At 41.1% G+C, this 20,687-nt stretch overlaps 1 pseudogene; it reads right to left on the reverse strand.

Moving 5' to 3' along the window:
• Positions 1 to 2,596: 2,596 nt before the first annotated feature.
• Positions 2,597 to 20,687, reverse strand: part of LOC112247152 — a 49,876-nt pseudogene continuing 31,785 nt past the window's right edge.

Here is a 20,687-nt window from a genome sequence, read left to right on the forward strand (position 1 = left end):
CCTCCCTACTGTATATAGCCTCCCTACTGTATATAGCCTCCCTACTGTATATAGCCTCTCTACTGTATATAGCCTCCCTACTGTATATAGCCTCCCTACTGTATATAGCCTCCCTACTGTATATAGCCTCCCTACTGTATATAGCCTCCCTACTGTATATAGCCTCCCTACTGTATATAGCCTCCCTACTGTATATAGCCCTGCTACTGTATATAGCCCTGCTACTGTATATAGCCTCCCTACTGTATATAGCCTCCCTACTGTATATAGCCTCCCTACTGTATATAGCCTCCCTACTGTATATAGCCTCCCTACTGTATATAGCCTCTCTACTGTATATAGCCTCTCTACTGTATATAGCCTCCCTACTGTATATAGCCTCCCTACTGTATATAGCCTCTCTACTGTATATAGCCTCCCTACTGTATATAGCCTCTCTACTGTATATAGCCTCTCTACTGTATATAGCCTCCCTACTGTATATAGCCTCCCTACTGTATATAACCTCCCTACTGTATATAGCCTCCCTACTGTATATAGCCTCTCTACTGTATATAGCCTCCCTACTGTATATAGCCTCCCTACTGTATATAGCCTCCCTACTGTATATAGCCTCTCTACTGTATATAGCCTCTCTACTGTATATAGCCTCCCTACTGTATATAGCCTCTCTACTGTATATAGCCTCTCTACTGTATATAGCCTCCCTACTGTATATAACCTCCCTACTGTATATAGCCTCTCTACTGTATATAGCCTCCCTACTGTATATAGCCTCCCTACTGTATATAGCCTCCCTACTGTATATAGCCTCTCTACTGTATATAGCCTCGCTACTGTATATAGCCTCTCTACTGTATATAGCCTCTAGTGTATATAGCCTCGCTACTGTTATAGCCTCTCTACTGTATATAGCCCCTCTAGTGTATATAGCCTCTCTAGTGTATATAACCTCTCTACTGTATATAGCCTCTCTACTGTATATAGCCTCTCTAGTGTATATAACCTCTCTACTGTATATAGCCTCTCTAGTGTATATAGCCTCTCTACTGTATATAGCCTCTCTAGTGTATATAACCTCTCTACTGTATATAGCCTCTCTAGTGTATATAGCCTCTCTACTGTATATAGCCTCTCTACTGTATATAGCCTCTCTACTGTATATAGCCTCTCTAGTGTATATAGCCTCTCTACTGTATATAGCCTCTCTACTGTATATAACCTCTCTACTGTATATAGCCTCTCTAGTGTATATAACCTCTCTACTGTTATAGCCTCTCTACTGTATATAACCTCTCTACTCTATATGGCCTCTCTACTGTATATAACCTCTCTACTGTATATAGCCTCTCTACTGTATATAGCCTCTCTACTGTATATAGCCTCTCTACTGTATATAGCCTCTCTAGTGTATATAGCCTCTCTACTGTATATAGCCTCTCTACTGTATATAACCTCTCTACTGTATATAGTCTCTCTACTGTATATAGCCTCTCTACTGTATATAGCCTCTCTACTGTATATAACCTCTCTACTGTATATAGCCTCTCTACTGTATATAACCTCTCTACTGTATATAGCCTCTCTACTGTATATAGCCTCTCTACTGTATATAGCCTACCTACTGTATATAGCCTTTCTACTGTATATAGCCTCTCTACTGTTATTTCCACTGTCTTTTTACTGTTGTTTTTTTTCCTTACTTATCTATGGTTCACCTAATATCTATGTTTTACTTAGAAATTGCACTGTTGGTTAGGGCGCACGTGACAAATTAACTTTGATCTGATTTGATAATAATGAGTTTTCAAAGTGGAAATTACAAACTTCAAAAGTTTTTTTCTAAGCATCAAATTCACTCCAACTTGTACATTTCCTGCATAGAAAGAAAATTCTCCTGCACCAGGGTGATCAAATTCAGGTCCTACATTTCCCCCAGAAAAAATAATTTGCCCTTTAAATTGGTTTCCTTGTCAAAAGTATCTGACGTACAACTAAAAGACGATCACCTGAAGGGAGGTGCTTGGACCCCATTTCCACTCTCCACTTACACTTTTTTTTCAAACACAAAAGAGGAACAAAATGTACTACTTTAAATTGCTGTCACAGACGCCATAATGACTCAGATACGAACTCGGAAACATGGTTCCTACCTTGTCCCATAAGCGTAGTTTACATCCAATCACTAATCTGATCAAGGATTGTCACCTCTAGACATGGTATTAAAAGGTGTCTCTTGTCCATTCAGTGTCCGCTTTGTGACCAGATTTCCTTGTATGCTAATCATTTAACAGATACATTGTTCTAAATAATACTTATTTATAAAAAAATTTTTAGACATTGAAGCCATAAATGTCAATGGTGTCACCTGTCAATGATTTTGATAATTCTGATTTAAATGGTTTCACCGTCTAGATCCGTCTTCACATGTGGTCAGGAAGATGTGTCTGTTAATCGTTTACACTTGTCTAAAAATGTGAGCACAATCAGAATATTGACAAAAAATCATGAGAAAGGAGTCTTGTAAACACCAGGTATGAACGGGGCTAAAAATAGCAGAAACTCATATCCAGGGCAACATACAGACACAAAAGAGGACAATGAAGTCGTTTTATTTCTAGATCTGTACGCAGTGTAAAAATCATGATAAAAATCTACATTTGGCCTCAGAGCATGTCAATATATTTGTAATATTCCAAGCTGAACGATCCTCAGTGTAAACAGAATAAAGTCCTGTTGTTACAGATGAAGTCGACATGTTGTGAAAGAGTCTGTACATAACGTAGTAACACAAAGCTTTAGTAATGTCATACAGGGCCGGATTCCCAAACACAGATAAAAGCCGAGGTCTAGGCCTAAACAAAAACAAATGTGTTTCATGGAGATTCTCCATTGAAAGTGTATCTTAGTACAAGACTAGACTTAATCTGTGTCTGGGAAACCAGCCCACAGTATATTTATAAGTCAGTAGCAAACATGAAGTCAAATAAAAAAAGAAGGACATATTGTTTAATTACAATGTAATGTTAACTAGAATGCCAAAATATAAAACCAACATCTGGAGATGACAATAATGGTTTAGGAATGATGTGAGGTTATAAAGATGACTGCAATTTAGACAAACTTGCAAACAATCTTTACAGTAATGCGAAATATCAATATGATATATTTATATATTCACGATTGTGTAAACTTAATTTTAAAAACATGGTACAAAGCATTTTGTGAGACGGGCTAATGACTTTGGTGTAATTCATCTATAGCTCCCAAGAGAAAAAAAGAAGAGAAAAAACAGTTTGAAAAATGTCAAATCATAGATTTCGTTCCTTTCTAAAAACCGATATCCATTATGACTTCCTCAAATTGGTCTGACAAAGCATCTTGGTGTTGTACTTTACAAACTCATCATCTTCAGTATTATTCACAGTGGTCTTTCTTAAAAAACTGTTTGTCCAAGAGTAGAAATCATTGGAACAGAGCACCTTCACCCAGATAGGAAATGAACCAGTTATCAACAGAGAGGTATTCATTTCCAGTTGGCTAAAAGAGAGATATATATTTTAGAATATGAATAAAAAAAATATGAATATGTGATGAGACAAATATAGAATGCTACTGTATAAATGTAAAAGTATCAATTAAACCCCTAAGGTCCATGTTCGTGCACCTGTCGGATATCTAATTAGCATAATACAAAAAACTCCAATCAAAATCGCTCAGTTTAAGCTAGGGATATCTGTTTTTTTTTGTGTTTTTGTTGCATTGGATGTATCTCAATCCACCATATCCTCCTATTTCGACAGAGCTAGACTGATGCTTGTCAGACCATGAGACTCCGACCCCCAAAACAAAACAAAAAAACAATTAATTTTTTTCTTCACATAATCTCATGCAACGTCAAAACTATTATGACCCCTCTATGTAAGGATGAGACTCTCACACACATGTTGGTGTTCTTCATTTGTGTCACACCTTGGTCTTAGTATTTTGTGTTTTCTTTATTTATTTGGTCAGGCCAGGGTGTGACATGGGTTTATTTTGTGGTGTGTTTTTGTATTGGGGTTTTAGTAGGTATTGGGATTGTGGCTGAGTAGGGTTGTCTAGTGAAGTCTATGGTTGCCTGAGGCGGTTCTCAATCAGAGTCAGGTGATTCTCGTTGTCTCTGATTGGGAACCATATTTAGGTAGCCTGGGTTTCACTGTGTGCTTGTGGGTGATTGTTCCTGTCTTTGTGTTAGTTGTCACCAGATAGGCTGTATAGGTTTTCACGGTCTGTTTGTTGGTTTGTAGATTTAGTTATTTCATGTATCGTTCATCTTCCATTAAAGAACATGAGTAACCACCACGCTGCATTTTGGTCCTACTCTCCTTCGACGGAAGAAAGCCGTTACAATTTAGCTCTACAAACCCACACAAGTTTCTTAGTTCTTAGAACTCCGATCTGCCAACTGCTGTCTGTGGCGTTCGAACAGTTTGGGCTACACACTAATATAACCCATCTGTGTAAAGGTGAGACTCTCATTACCACGTAAATGTCTCGCAAGACTCGTCTGAAAGTCCCCCGGTATCAGTTGAAAAACATTTATGGAAGTATAGTGTATATAGAGACTGTTCAGTGCCAAAAATAACAAATGTTTTTCTTTCTTATACCTCTAAGATATAGGATAGACACTTCAGAACAAACTTCCTTTTGATTTTTTGTGGGGGGGGACTATCTCTTGTTCTATGTAGTGAATCTGTTTTTCAATGTTTGTTTTGGCTAATAGCAGTAAGGCCAAATAAAAAAATGTTAAACCATTTTTTTTTTTTTTAATCATTTTTTGATACTTAAAGGGGTCTTAAAATTCAAAATAAAATAGCTAAATGACCCTTGGTATGACCTTCTTAAAACAATTCCATATAGCATATAGCATATAAAACAATTCCCCCCCCCACCTGCTTAGACTGTTCAGTGCAAAACGAAGAAAGAAAGGTGGGGGTTAAATACATGTAAAAAAACATTCTTCCTGATCTTTCTTATATTTCTCAGATACAGGACAGACACTTCAAAACAAACTTCCTTTAGATTTTGTTTTTGTCTATCCTGTTCCATGTGGTGAATCTGTTATCCGTTTGTATTGGCTAACAGCAGGTCAAATGGGTCGTAAAATCCCCCTCCCCTGGCTTAGACAGGGTTTCCACTCTTATGGGTTAAATGTCATTTCTTTCTTTGTATCATATAGAAAACATTATTTTCTGACAGACCATATCAGCAAGAGTGTGGCAGAGTTTCCTACTTTTTTTAACCACTACTATGTAGATTGTTGATCCGTAGATATGGTAAAGTACATTCTCATAATCAAAGAGAAAAGCCTTGGACAATGAAAATCACTGTTGATAGAAACAATGGTTTGTGAGGAATGCAATATAGGTTTGCCTTTACAGTAGAAAAAAAAACAGATTCTTAGTGACATCAGTGGTGACATCATATCCAGTTTCCTGTGTGTCATTCCAGGGTGTTGTAGGGAGTTGTAGTCCTCAAGGTATTCTCACAACTACAACACAGGCTCCAGCCCTTCCGATGTTGAGATTGACCTCCTATTGGATACATACAGTACAGGTTGATTAAAGGTCTGTTTTAAAAATAGATTTTTAACAGTAAGGAATTGTACCAGGCTGATTCAAGTTACCTCAGTCCATTCATTGTTCTGTGCATCATAGGACTCAACACTGTTCAGGTAGGACGTTCCATCGTATCCTCCGACAGCATATAGCCTGTCTCCTAGCAGACAGATACCTACAGCATCCCTGGGGACACTCAGAGAGGACACCGTGGTCCATGTGTCTGTTTTGGGATCATACCTGCAGTGACACAGAAGGGTAATGGGAAATATCTATAGAAGTATAGTGAGTCCTGGGATATTTAAGAGATTTTATTTGATTTATTTTACCTTTATTTAACTAGGCAAGTCAGTTAAGAACAAATTCTTATTTTCAACGACGGCCTAGGAACAGTGGGTTAACTGTAGAACGACAGATTTGTACCTTGTCAGTTCGGGGGTTTGAACTTGCAACCTTCCGGTCACTAACCACTAGGCTACCCTGCCGCCCCAGACACAGAGGAAAGAGCACAACTTGTATATGGATGAATTCAACAATATCTTGTGATTTATTTTTATGTAATTTTTTCTTCTTCAATTGAATTGTTTTGACATGATGGTATTCTGTGCAGTGTGTATCAGATACAGGTAGATTTTTTTTTTTAACAAAATGGCCAGCAGAGGGTGGCAGAAGCCAGATAATCACACTGCTAAAACCAACTCCCATGGAAAGAATGACGTGTCTTGGGTTTGCCCTGTACATACAGACAGACAGAGACAATGGCCATGTTAGAGAGCATTAAAAAATGTGATGCATTGTGTGTAAATTGTGACTTGACTGACTGATCTACAAATAATAATGAGTAGTTATTTATGACGCAATGTTTTTTGTTGTTGTAGATCAGTCTGTCGGCAGTCGCCTGCACCATCAGCTGCAACTTCAAACAAACCCAATGGGCGCGTTGCAGCCGACGTTAAAGGCGTGTAGAGACAGACTAGTACCAAACCCCCTTGCATCAAAATGAACTACTCAGTCTTATATCACCCAGTTTTAATGCTCTCGAACACGGCCAAAGTCTCAGAAAGCACCACAACCTAAAATGTCTCTGTGTCTCCATATGTATAGGTATACTTCATCGGCAGAAAATTCATGAGTCTATAACAAGACAGTTGGACAAAACGATGTAGACTTATTGTTGTTGTTGCTCTAGTACAGTACTGACATAGGCTACATTCTGCCCTCCTCCCCAAAGTGTGCACTTCCCTTTCTGCAATGGATTGGTCGCCTTGGCTAGAGGGAGTTTCCACCATTGTTGAATGCATTTTCAGGAAGTGTGCAAGTCCCAAGAATCGAAACGTAGCCATACTGTAGAGTAAAACTATGTTTGTTGACCTCTCTACACAGTCTGGGGAGCAAGTGTTTTTTGTTTTTTTTACCTCTATACACAGTCTGAGAGTCTGGGTCAGTGGTTGTTTACCTCTTTACACAGTCTGAGAGTCTGGGACAGTGGTTGTTTACCTCTCTACACAGTCTGAGAGTCTGGAGCAGTGGTTGTTTACCTCTCTACACAGTCTGAGAGTCTGGAGCAGTGGTTGTTTACCTCTCTACACAGTCTGATAGCCTGGAGCAGTGGTTGTTTACCTCTCTACACAGTCTGATAGCCTGGAGCAGTGGTTGTTTACCTCTCTACACAGTCTGAGAGTCTGGAGCAGTGGTTGTTTACCTCTCTACACAGTCTGAGAGTCTGGGACAGTGGTTGTTTATCTCTCTACACAGTCTGATAGCCTGGAGCAGTGGTTGTTTACCTCTACACAGTCTGAGAGTCTGGGACAGTGGTTGTTTACCTCTCTACACAGTCTGATAGCCTGGAGCAGTGGTTGTTTACCTCTCTACACAGTCTGATAGCCTGGAGCAGTGGTTGTTTACCTCTCTACACAGTCTGATAGCCTGGAGTAGTGGTTGTTTACCTCTCTAAACAGTCTGAGAGTCTGGGACAGTGGTTGTTTACCTCTCCACACAGTCTGATAGCCTGGAGCAGTGGTTGTTTACCTCTCTACACAGTCTGATAGCCTGGAGCAGTGGTTGTTTACCTCTCTACACAGTCTGATAGCCTGGAGCAGTGGTTGGACGCCGGGGCATCATGACCACCCACAGCATAAAGGAAGCTGTTGTACGTGGCCACACCCACCCCTCCTCTCCGCTTCGCCATGGGGGCACACATACTCCACTTGTTGGTGTGTGGATCAAAGCATTCCATCGACCGCAGACACGAGCTCCCATCCCGACCGCCAACTGCAAACAATCTGTAAGGACCATAAAAGCGTTACAAATCTGACTTTGGATGCTGCTCAGAAATTGATGCTCATTTCTCTTCAAGAAATGTTGTCGGTCATTCCTAGAAAGTATTGTCTTTTAAGGGAGGGATAATCCCAGGTTTCCTTAGCAGAGAGGGATGAAGGATTGTAGAAACATCTTCCCTAGCAGAGAGGGATGAAGGATTGTAGAAACATCTTCCCTAGCAGAGAGGGATGAAGGATTGTAGAAACATCTTCCCTAGCAGAGAGGGATGAAGGATTGTAGAAACATCTTCCTTAGCAGAGAGGGATGAAGGATTGTAGAAACATCTTCCTTAGCAGAGAGGGATGAAGGATTGTAGAAACATCTTCCCTAGCAGAGAGGGATGAAGGATTGTAGAAACATCTTCCTTAGCAGAGAGGGATGAAGGATTGTAGAAACATCTTCCTTAGCAGAGAGGGATAAAGATTGTAGAAACATCTTCCTTAGCAGAGAGGGATGAAGGATTGTAGAAACATCTTCCCTAGCAGAGAGGGATGAAGGATTGTAGAAACATCTTCCCTAGCAGAGAGGGATGAAGGATTGTAGAAACATCTTCTTTCCTTAAGAGGAGAGACATGGCGGATTGTAGAAAAGTCTTCCTTCCTTAAGAGGAGAGACATGGCGGATTGTAGAAAAGTCTTCCTTCCTTAAGAGGAGAGACATGGCGGATTGTAGAAACATCTTCTTTCCTTAAGAGGAGAGACATGGCGGATTGTAGAAACATCTTCTTTCCTTAAGAGGAGAGACATGGCGGATTGTAGAAACATCTTCTTTCCTTAAGAGGAGAGACATGGCGGATTGTAGAAACATCTTCTTTCCTTAAGAGGAGAGACATGGCGGATTGTAGAAAAGTCTTCTTTCCTTAAGAGGAGAGACATGGCGGATTGTAGAAAAGTCTTCCTTCCTTAAGAGGAGAGACATGGCGGATTGTAGAAACATCTTCTTTCCTTAAGAGGAGAGACATGGCGGATTGTAGAAACATCTTCTTTCCTTAAGAGGAGAGACATGGTGGATTGTAGAAACATCTTCTTTCCTTAAGAGGAGAGACATGGATTGTAGAAACATCTTCTTTCCTTAAGAGGAGAGACATGGCGGATTGTAGAAACATCTTCTTTCCTTAAGAGGAGAGACATGGCGGATTGTAGAAAAGTCTTCCTTCCTTAAGGGGAGAGACATGGCGGATTGTAGAAAAGTCTTCCTTCCTTAAGAGGAGAGACATGGCGGATTGTAGAAAAGTCTTCCTTCCTTAAGAGGAGAGACATGGCGGATTGTAGAAAAGTCTTCCTTCCATGTTTTCTATTTTTCACCCAGATGCAAAAGGAAGAAAATCGAAAAGGGTTTTATAGAGTGAAACCACACTGCAAAACAGCACTTTGTTGTCTGCCATTATGTAAGGTAGAGCTGTGGTAGTCTAAGCCCAGGCTTACACACCAAGAAGAGACTTCTTGTTTTTATACGAAGATTAGACCTTAACCAAAATGTTTTACATAACAGGAAACAGAACTTAGTCTTCCTGTTGTGTTGGTTATTATCTTCTAGTGTGTACAGTATATACGTTAGAAATTCATTTCATTTCATTTCATTTGGTGAGTTATGTCATTTAGTAACAACTGATACTGTCATAATGTTTTAGTACGACAGCCACTTACTTCCCGTTGAGTGCGGTGACTCCCATGGTGCTGCGTGGGGTGGACATGCTGGCCACGTAGTTCCACTGTCTAGCCTGGGGGTCCCACCTCTCCACCGTATTCAGGTAACTCCATCCATCATGGCCGCCTACTGCATACATGGGGCCCTCCAACACTGTTATACCTGGAGAGTTACAAAGAGGAGGGAACCATCAACCATACACTGTGTGTGTGTGTGTGTGTGTGTGTGTGTGTGTGTGTGTGTGTGTCCACAAGAATAGTAAACAAATTTTGTTAGTCCCCACAAGGTCAAATGCTATTTCTAAGGGGGTTAAGGTTAGAGTTAGGGTTAGAATTAGGTTTATGGTTAGGATCTAGGGTTTGTTTTAGGGTTAGGGTAAGAGTACGGGTTAGGGCTTAGGGAAAATATAATTTCGAAAGGGACTGAATTGTGTGTCCTGTCTGTCTGTCTGTCTGTCTGTCTGTCTGTCTGTCTGTCTGTCTGTCTGTCTGTCTGTCTGTCTGTCTGTCTGTCTGTCTGTCTGTCTGTCTGTCTGTCTGTCTGTCTCTGTCTCTGTCTCTCTCTGTCTGTCTGTCTGTCTCTGTCTGTCTCTGTCTGTCTCTGTCTGTCTCTGTCTGTCCCTTTGTCTGTCTGTCTGTCTGTCCTTTGTCTGTCTGTCTGTCTGTCTGTCTGTCTGTCTGTCTGTCCCTTTGTCTGTCTGTCCCTTTGTCTGTCTGTCTGTCTGTCTTTGTCTGTCTGTCCCTTTGTCTGTCTGTCTGTCTGTCCCTTTGTCCCTGTTGTCTGTCTGTCCCTTTGTCTGTCTGTCTGTCCCTTTGTCTGTCTGTCTGTCTGTCTGTCCCTTTGTCTGTCTGTCTGTCTGTCTGTCTGTCTTTGTCTGTCTGTCTGTCTGTCTGTCTGTCTGTTTGTCTGTCTGTCTGTCTGTCTGTCTGTCTGTCCCTTTGTCTGTCTGTCTGTCTGTCTGTCTGTCTGTCCCTTTGTCTGTCTGTCTGTCTGTCTGTCTGTCCCTATGTCTGTCTGTCTGTCTGTCTGTCCCTTTGTCTGTCTGTCTGTCCCTTTGTCTGTCTGTCCCTTTGTCTGTCCGTCCGTCCGTCCGTGCGTGCGTGTAAGATGCTCAACCAGAGGCATCAACCACGATGCTCATTCTAGAACAGTTGAAGTGCTGTTAGATGAGTCACCATTGTGTGGAACTGAACACTGAACAAATGTAGTCTATTCTATTCTCTTAAAACAGACTTGGGTTCTAGTACTATTTTAAATCATTTCAAAAAATTATATAATTTCCCATTTGTTTGTTTTAATGGAACCAATAATAATAGCCCATCCATAATAGTCCATACAAAACCGCCCATCCAGCACCAGGCAGACCAGGGCCAACGTAGTATTAGAAAGATGTCAAATACTACTTGAACACAGGTCTGTTCTCCAAACAGGATATAAAACAACTGTGTTATTCCTGTTATTGCTGGGGGTCACAGAGGGGAATGGTTTTCTAACAACAATGAATATAGGATGCTACCGTACAACACAATGAATGGATTTATATAACGGCTGGTAATGTTCGGGCTTCGAGTTCAACATTATTCTAAAGGGAACTTCACCTGTAAACATTCTACATTCTGTAAGAATGACAGTTCAACTGAAATAGACATTTAAAAAACAACAGTTATTGTTGATTTGAAATATGAATAAGTAGTTCCTTGTTTTCTGAATGCACACAACAGGACGTAGGCTTAGCAGGGAGGCTATGTAGCTCCTCACATCTTCCCAGTTAAACCGTGCTCACCACAAGCAAAGTACGAGAGCTATCTGCTACAGCCCCCCGATCAAAGGAGACTAAGGTAATACTATTCACTGTAATCTCTGGGGCAAACGTGTTCACCCATATCTCAGAAAAGCCAACCACAGACAAGTGAGATGAATACTTGACTACATCGCCTCAGTTCACACCCATAGACCTGTTTCAACTGTGAATCGAACCATTCCTCTGATGTGAAACGTATGAGAAACGGCCAGGGAAAAGAGACAATCAGAGCAGGCGTACGGTAGCCTGCCAAGGTTTTACATAGGAACAGCTTGTGCTACAATAGTATAGGTATGAAATGTAATCCCACTGAGTTTGTGCTACAATAGGATAGGTATGAAATGTAATCCCACTGAGTTTGTGCTACAATAGGATAGGTATGAATTGTAATTGTTTAGTTAATAACAGTAAACCCACCGAGTCCGTGTCTGTGTGTAGACATGGGAGGCATGGTGGACCAGACATTGTTGAAAGGGTTGTAACACTCCACCATGTTGGAAGTCTTCAGCCCGTCTCGACCCCCCACCACGTACAGCTTGTCGTCGATCACTGCCACCCCGAACTGCAGCCTTCGGCCGTTCATCACCCCCACCTGGATCCACGTGTTGGTCCGCAGGTCATACTTCTCTATGGTCGTAGATCCTATAGGAACACACAAGGAGATCTATAGATCCTATAGGAACACACAAGGAGATCTATAGATCCTATAGGAACACACAAGGAAATCTATAGATCCTATAGGAACAGACAAGGAGATCTATAGATCCTATAGGAACATACAAGGGGATCTCAATGAGATCTATAGATCCTATAGAAACACACAAGGAGATCTATAGATTCTATAGGAACACACAAGGAGATCTATAGATTCTATAGGAACACACAAGGAGATCTATAGATTCTATAGGAACACACAAGGAGATCTATAGATTCTATAGGAACACACAAGGAGATCTATAGATCCTATAGGAACACACAAGGAGATCTATAGATTCTATAGGAACAGACAAGGAGATCTATAGATCCTATCGGAATATACAAGGAGATCTCAAGGAGATCTATAGATTCTATAGGAACACACAAGGAGATCTATAGATCCTATAGGAACAGACAAGGATGATGCTGACGACTTCAGGTGAACCTCCCCCCAAAAAAGTATATTTGTCACATGTGCCAAATACAACAGGTGTAGACTTTACCGTGGAATGCTTTACTTACAAGTCCTAAACCAACAACGCAGTTCAAGAAGAGTTAATAAAATATTTACTAAATAAACTAAAGTAAAAAATGTAATAAAAAGTAACCCAATAAAATAACATTAAGGAGGTTATATACAGGGGGTACTGGTATCAAGTCAATGTGCAGGGGGTGCAGGTTAGTTGAGGTCATTTGTGCATGTAGGTAGGGGTAAAGTGACTATGAATAGATAATAGATTTGGGACGCCAACACACTGACTCAACTCCAGCCACTTTAATAATGGGAATTGATGGGAAATGATGTAAAATATATCACTAGCCACTTTAAACAATGCTACCTAATATAATGTTTACATACCCTACATTATTCATCTCATATGTATACGTATATACTGTACTCTATATCATCTACTGCATCCTTATGTAATACATGTATCACTAGCCACTTTAACTATGCCACTTGGTTTACATACTCATCTCATATGTATATACTGTACTCGATATCATCTACTGTATCTTGCCTATGCTGCTCTGTACCATCACTCATTCATATATCGTTATGTACATATTCTTTATCCCTTTACACTTGTGTGTGTATAAGGTAGTAGTTTTGGAATTGTTAGTTAGATTACTTGTTGGTTATTACTGCATTGTCGGAACTAGAAGAACAAGCATTTCGCTACACTTGCATTAACATCTGCTAACCATGTGTATGTGACAAATAAAATTTGATTTGATTTGATTTGACAGATACTGTAGTAGCAGCAGTGTAAAAACAAAGGGGGTCAATGTAAATAGTCCGGATGGCCATTTGATTAATTGTTCAGAGTAAGCAGCAGGTGGCAGGGTAGCCTATTGGTTAGAGCGTTGGACTAGTAACCAGAAGGTTCTGAGTTCAAACCCCCGAGCTGACAAGGTACAAATCTGTCATTCTGCCCCTGAACAGACAGTTAACCCACTGTTCCCAGGCCCTCATTGAAAATAAGAATTTATTTTAAAAAAAGCAGGTTTAAAGAGGTTTAGCATTGAATTATATTCTGTTCTGATTCCTATTACCCTCCGTATCTATCATAGTGTTTGATTAAACACCTACCTTTTAATATAGTGTGTTTCTCAAACACTCTTTGTAATGTGTTCTATTGAATGCATAGTCCGTGGAATGAAAGGGTTAACCTCCGTCGTGTGGATTGAGCTGCATTACATTAGTAGCCAAATAGACCTGAAGTCTATAACAATAAAAGGGTCGCCGTGGTCGGGCGAGATCGACGGTGGCGTCACACGTTAGCGGGCGTCCATCTTGGTAATGGGGCTCGTTGATCAAAACCTGTGGGCTTTTATTAATAGTAGCAAGCCATTAGGGTTCAATAGACATAATGGATGTACTGAGCTTTATGTCTCACACTGGGGCAAACTCCAACAAGACTAGCGATGCACCTGAAATGGCACCCTATTCACTACATCGGGCTTTAGTCCAAAGTAGTGCACTCTATAGGGAGTAGGGTACCATTTGGGACGCAAACCCCTATATAGGGCGCTTCTTCTGACCGGAGCCCTATGGGCCTAGTGCACTATATACATTAGGGAGTAGGGAATGCAGACTAGGTCTAACCCTTGGTAGCGTCCATGCCTCCCACAGCGTAGAGTACTCCTACAGTGGACTTCCTGGGTTTGGTCCTGGGGCTCTGGAACATGAGGCGACGCTCTGGCAGCAGATGGTACTTCATGGCTTCCATTAGAAGCTTCTGGCATTCCAGCTCATCGGAGAACATGGTGTTGTTCTCCAGGTCAGCTAGGAGCTGGAATTAAAGAGGAGTTCAGTTCAGTAAATCTTTATTATCCCCAAAGGACAATGGTGAGTGCAGCAGAAAAACACACAGAAAACAACACAACACAACAAGAAAAAAATATATGTATATTTTAATTATTACATTGTATAAGCTAAATGTATGTCTTTCAACCAGGAAGCATTAGCAACATTCAACCAGGAAGCAGTAACAACATTCAACCAGGAAGCATTAACAACATTTAACCAGGAAGCAGTAACAACATTCAACCAGGAAGCAGTAACAACATTCAACCAGGAAGCATTAACAACATTCAACCAGGAAGCATTAACAACATTCAACCAGGAAGCATTAACAACATTCAACCAGGAAGCAGTAACAACATTCAACCAGGAAGCATTAACAACATTCAACCAGGAAGCAGTAACAACATTCAACCAGGAAGCATTAACAACATTTAACCAGGAAGCAGTAACAACATTCAACCAGGAAGCAGTAACAACATTCAACCAGGAAGCATTAACAACATTCAACCAGGAAGCAGTAACAACATTCAACCAGGAAACAGTAACAACATTCAACCAGGAAGCATTAACAACATTTAACCAGGAAGCAGTAACAACATTCAACCAGGAAGCAGTAACAACATTCAACCAGGAAGCATTAACAGCATTTAACCAGGAAGCAGTAACAACATTCAACCAGGAAGCAGTAACAACATTCAACCAGGAAGCATTAACAACATTCAACCAGGAAGCAGTAACAACATTCAACAAGGAAGCAGTAACAACATTCAACCAGGAAGCATTAACAACATTTAACCAGGAAGCATTAACAACATTCAACCATTTCTAAGTGGCCCCAAACATTTGAACGGTAGTGTGTATATTTAAAAAAGAATCCTATTTATCTTCATTTCCATAATATAGCTATTAATATTTGTAGTAATATAGGCATCTTATGTAAAGGATTTTTACCTCCTACCAGTCTCAACATGACCAGAATTACATTATGGCAAGCAATTATTACTGTTTTTGCAAACAATTATTGTGATTCATACTATGTTGTCCCTAACATCTTTTACTCTCTCGCAACAGTTGTGGGATACACACACACACACACACACACACACACACACACACAAAACACACACACACACACGCACAACCTCTTTCCCCCACAACAACCGTAGACTCAGATTCTCAACAGTTGCACCATCCCAGAGCCCAACTCAAGAAAGGTCTTGATTTACAAATGTGTGTACAGTTGCAGCTGTATGAGACAACAAAAAAAAGGCAGAAATGGGGAAATTTGATTAACCATAGTCACATCCTAGGTGATGGAGGACAGATAAACACCCCCTTCCCCTGAAACACCCACACATGGTCCCCCCCGTAGTCACCATATTCCCTGGCATCTTCATGCAGTCAGACCTTTGATTTTGTGTCACCAGGGCCACAATAATATGCCCCCTCTCTGAATGTCTGAGTGTGACCCCCCCTTCCCATGGGTTACTGCAGCTAGTGTTGCCAGCACTGACACTTCCTGGGTGGGTGCACCATACCGGTGGTTATGCTATTATGCTCTCCCATCAGGGGGCTCTGGCTCTGCAGGACCAACCCTGCCAGGCAGGCTCAGGATCGTGAGGGGGCGGTGCTGCTCTAGAAGGTCTCTGACAACATTTTGTCTGCATACAGGCAGCTTACAGCAGGCACATAAAACAGATTGGGACTTCTCCTTAGTATCTGGGTTGTTCAGGTGGGTGTCTCGGGTTTAGGTAGTGGACCGTTCCATCAAGATAGGACCATAAATAAATCAATTAGACTTATAATTTATTTTTAAAATTGAGTTCCCCACGATAGGACATTATATAAATTAGATTTATAATTTATTTTAAATGCAGTTCCACCATGATAGGACAAATAAAAAAATTAATCAAAAAAAGATGTATAATTCATTATAAAATATATCTGCACGACTTTGAAAGCTCTTTCACAACCCCTGCTCACAGACATACATTGGATCTGGGATATGTATCCATGTCCTTTCTCACTCACTTAACGCCACACTTTTCCCAAACACCATAAAACATCCATGTTTAAGTAGTGCTTTTGTGTTCCAATCAGTTCTATTTCACGATAGATAGAAAAGCTATATATTTTTTGGTATTATTACAATTCATACCATGGCTAGTATTGTTGTGTTTCGTTATTTGCCTCTATGAGAACTTTGTAATTTTTAGAATAGACATGGAGTAGATCTTTGTGTCTCTGAACAATTGGTTATCAATATACAGTTTATTGACTACTAGAGCTACTCTTTCCCCTTTCAATTTATTTTCCTTGAATATTGGATACAGAACTACAGACCGCCGTTCTGTAATTTCCTTCAGGAACTGATCATTCAAGTCTTTTACCCAGGGGTTTAACCATTATTTTATCTTTAAAGAAAGCACATTTTGTAACGATTGGGCGTTCATACCTCTGCCCTCTCTATCCGAAACGGTGTACCCCTTCGAGTTGGATTTTGTCGATAGCTTCACATGGGATCTGAAGCGCTGTAAGGAGGAACTCTCTAACTACAGATTCAGGAACTTCCCCTTCTTTCTCTTGGATACCTGTAAGTAGCAGATTCTCTCTCATGGATCTAGTCTGTATGTCCAGTAAGGCTTCTCTCAGAACGATGTTCTCCTTTTTAAGTTTATTAACTTTGGTTTCAATCTTTTTGAGTGTCCCTTTTAGCTTGCTTGTGTTTTTCTCCAATGTCGCAGGTTTTTCCTCGATCATCTCGAGGCCATCAACTCTTTTAAATCCTTACTGACTAGTTCAAGTATGCCCAGTTTGTCATTTATTGATTTTAACAGATCGGTTTCGACCTTTACCATTCCCGGTGGTGAAAAGATTAAATCGTCTGTGTCTGTAGAAGAGTCACGTTTTCGTTTTGAAATAGGTTCCCCTCTCTTACTCTCCGTCACCTTTGGGTGTTGGTTGTTTTCATAATCTGTGTCGATATATTTATCTGGCCTTATCATTTGTTTTGTGTTGTTATCCAGATTGAACTTTATTACCCACAAGATTGTGAAGTGCTAATATTTAGTCTAACTTACCGATATTGAATATTATGTTTTTATCTTGAGGTGAGCTACACTGCTGTGTTCAGTCCACCATCTTTTCCAGTCTAGTTTTGATGAAGTCATTAATAACCTACTGACTGCCCACCTGTGGAGGTAGAAGAGGGTACCATTTGTGATGAAGTCATTGATAACCTACTGACTGCCCACCTGTGGAGGTAGAAGAGGGTACCATTTGTGATGAAGTCATTAATAACCTACTGACTGCCCACCTGTGGAGGTAGAAGAGGGTACCATTTGTGATGAAGTCATTGATAACCTACTGACTGCCCACCTGTGGAGGTAGAAGAGGGTACCATTTGTGATGAAGTCATTGATAACCTACTGACTGCCCACCTGTGGAGAGGTTTGTGACCTGTGGAGGTAGAAGGATAACCTACTGACTGCCCACCTGTGGAGGTAGAAGAGGGTACCATTTGTGATGAAGTCATTGATAACCTACTGACTGCCCACCTGTGGAGGTAGACGAGGGTACCATTTGTGATGAAGTCATTGATAACCTACTGACTGCCCACCTGTGGAGGTAGAAGAGGGTACCATTTGTGATGAAGTCATTGATAACCTACTGACTGCCCACCTGTGGAGGTAGAAGAGGGTACCATTTGTGATGAAGTCATTGATAACCTACTGCCCACCTGACTGCCCACCTGCCCACCTGTGGAGGTAGAAGGGTACCATTTGTGATGAAGTCATTGATAACCTACTGACTGCCCACCTGTGGAGGTAGACGAGGGTACCATTTGTGATGAAGTCATTGATAACCTACTGAATGCCCACCTGTGGAGGTAGACGAGGGTACCATTTGTGATGAAGTCATTGATAACCTACTGACTGCCCACCTGTGGAGGTAGAAGAGGGTACCATTTGTGATGAAGTCATTGATAACCTACTGACTGCCCACCTGTGGAGGTAGACGAGGGTACCATTTGTGATGAAGTCATTGATAACCTACTGACTGCCCACCTGTGGAGGTAGAAGAGGGTACCATTTGTGATGAAGTCATTGATAACCTACTGACTGCCCACCTGTGGAGGTAGAAGAGGGTACCATTTGTGATGAAGTCATTGATAACCTACTGACTGCCCACCTGTGGAGGTAGAAGAGGGTACCATTTGTGATGAAGTCATTGATAACCTACTGACTGACTGCCCACCTGTGGAGGTAGACGAAGAGGGTACCATTTGTGATGAAGGGTACCATTTGTGATGAAGTCATTGATAACCTACTGACTGCCCACCTGTGGAGGTAGACGAGGGTACCATTTGTGATGAAGTCATTGATAACCTACTGACTGCCCACCTGTGGAGGTAGAAGAGGGTACCATTTGTGATGAAGTCATTGATAACCTACTGACTGCCCACCTGTGGAGGTAGACGAGGGTACCATTTGTGATGAAGTCATTGATAACCTACTGACTGCCCACCTGTGGAGGTAGAAGAGGGTACCATTTGTGATGAAGTCATTGATAACCTACTGACTGCCCACCTGTGGAGGTAGACGAGGGTACCATTTGTGATGAAGTCATTGATAACCTACTAACTGCCCACCTGTGGAGGTAGAAGAGGATACCATTTATGATGAAGTCATTGATAACCTACTGACTGCCCACCTGTGGAGGTAGAAGAGGCAGGCGGATGTAGGCCAGGAGAACCCCAAGGTCCTGCTGGCGATGCTCAACGTCGAACCGCACCCACGTCATCAGAGCCTGGAAGATGGTCTCCTCATCTGGTACGTTTATGTCGTCACTGGCCAAGAGTTTGACGATCTCAGCAGTAGGAAGCAGGAGAAACTCCTGGTTCTGAATCACCTCTATGAAGTGCTCCTGAAACAGGGATGTGACAGGGAGGAGGAGTAACTGGAAATGGGAAAATACTGCAACCCAACCTTACAGATGACGGTCGTGAAAAACGCTGGGCTCGTTTCCATCGTTTCCATCCTTACATCCAATGTTCAGGTGGATAGAAAATACAATGAATAAATGAAAGAATGCATGACTTATTGCATGTAGAAGTCAGTCATTCATTGGGTAAATAAGTACGTTAGGTCGATAAATCGGTTTCGTGGATCTAGTGTAAACGTCTTACCAGTAGATGGTTTAACTGTGTTGTTTACAACAACAACAACATTTTCTATATATTGAAATCAGGAGGATAATTCTACAGTCTTGGAGAACAGTATTAAGAAACGGCCTGAGCTGTCTGTCTCAGGAGCTAAATATACAGTCAATACGGAGCCTCGTTTGTTTCTCGGTTGATTGATTCTCCGTATTTTACTGACACAGGAAGGAATTGGTGGATAAATCGGGCGGTGAACTTATTTAAACCTAATGAACATCTAATTTTAACACCAATGTTGCTAACATGGGCCAACATGACAGGTAAGCCACAGAAGGGGAAGGCAAAGAGGGATACTGGGTCAGTTGTACACCTGAATGCATTCAACTGAAATGTGTCTTCCGCATTTACCACAGACTAATCGTGTTGCCAGATCTCTGCGCTAGTAGAGAACATAGTGACAACACACTGCCAGAAATGTAATTCATAAAAAATCATTGCATAGCAAGTGATTCACTGTGGTCTTAAACTTAGTCCGTATGAGGTCAAATACACAGCAACAGTCACATTGGGGCTAGTTTAGAAAATAGAGAGTATGTTCAATCTGGAGCTCGCTATACATCTTTATATAGATTAAACTTCCATTCCGTTGGCCATCATCCCGTGCAATACGTGTATATATATATATATATATACAGTATGGCTTTGTGTGATTGCCTCTACGAGCCTTTTCAAGGACTCTCTCTGGATAATATCATTATAGAGATGATTCTATATTAAATCCCTTTATGCTGCTCTGTAATGTTCAACATAACAGGGAACCCTGAGCTGCTTTTTATTGCACCAGCAAGAATACACATTTTGACACGTTTAACATTTGCTTTGGGGCAAGTGCCTAACAATTCTGAAAACAACAAGCATGCTATTGATCATTAATCCGTTTCAAATTATAGTTGGCTCACAGAATCTATCATGAGTCTTGGTTTTAGGATCTTAGCAGTGATAAGCCTAATGAAATGAGTCTCCCTCATCGATCTGTTCTGGTAATTCAGAAGGAGAGATCGTACTTCCTACACACTGCAGGAACATCTATACCAATGTCAAACAACATCTGAGAGGAACTGAGAGGGAGATGTGGCGGAGCTGAGAGGGAGA

The sequence above is a fragment of the Oncorhynchus tshawytscha genome, linkage group LG08 (genome assembly GCF_018296145.1).
Source record: "Oncorhynchus tshawytscha isolate Ot180627B linkage group LG08, Otsh_v2.0, whole genome shotgun sequence".
Taxonomy (NCBI): domain Eukaryota; kingdom Metazoa; phylum Chordata; class Actinopteri; order Salmoniformes; family Salmonidae; genus Oncorhynchus; species Oncorhynchus tshawytscha.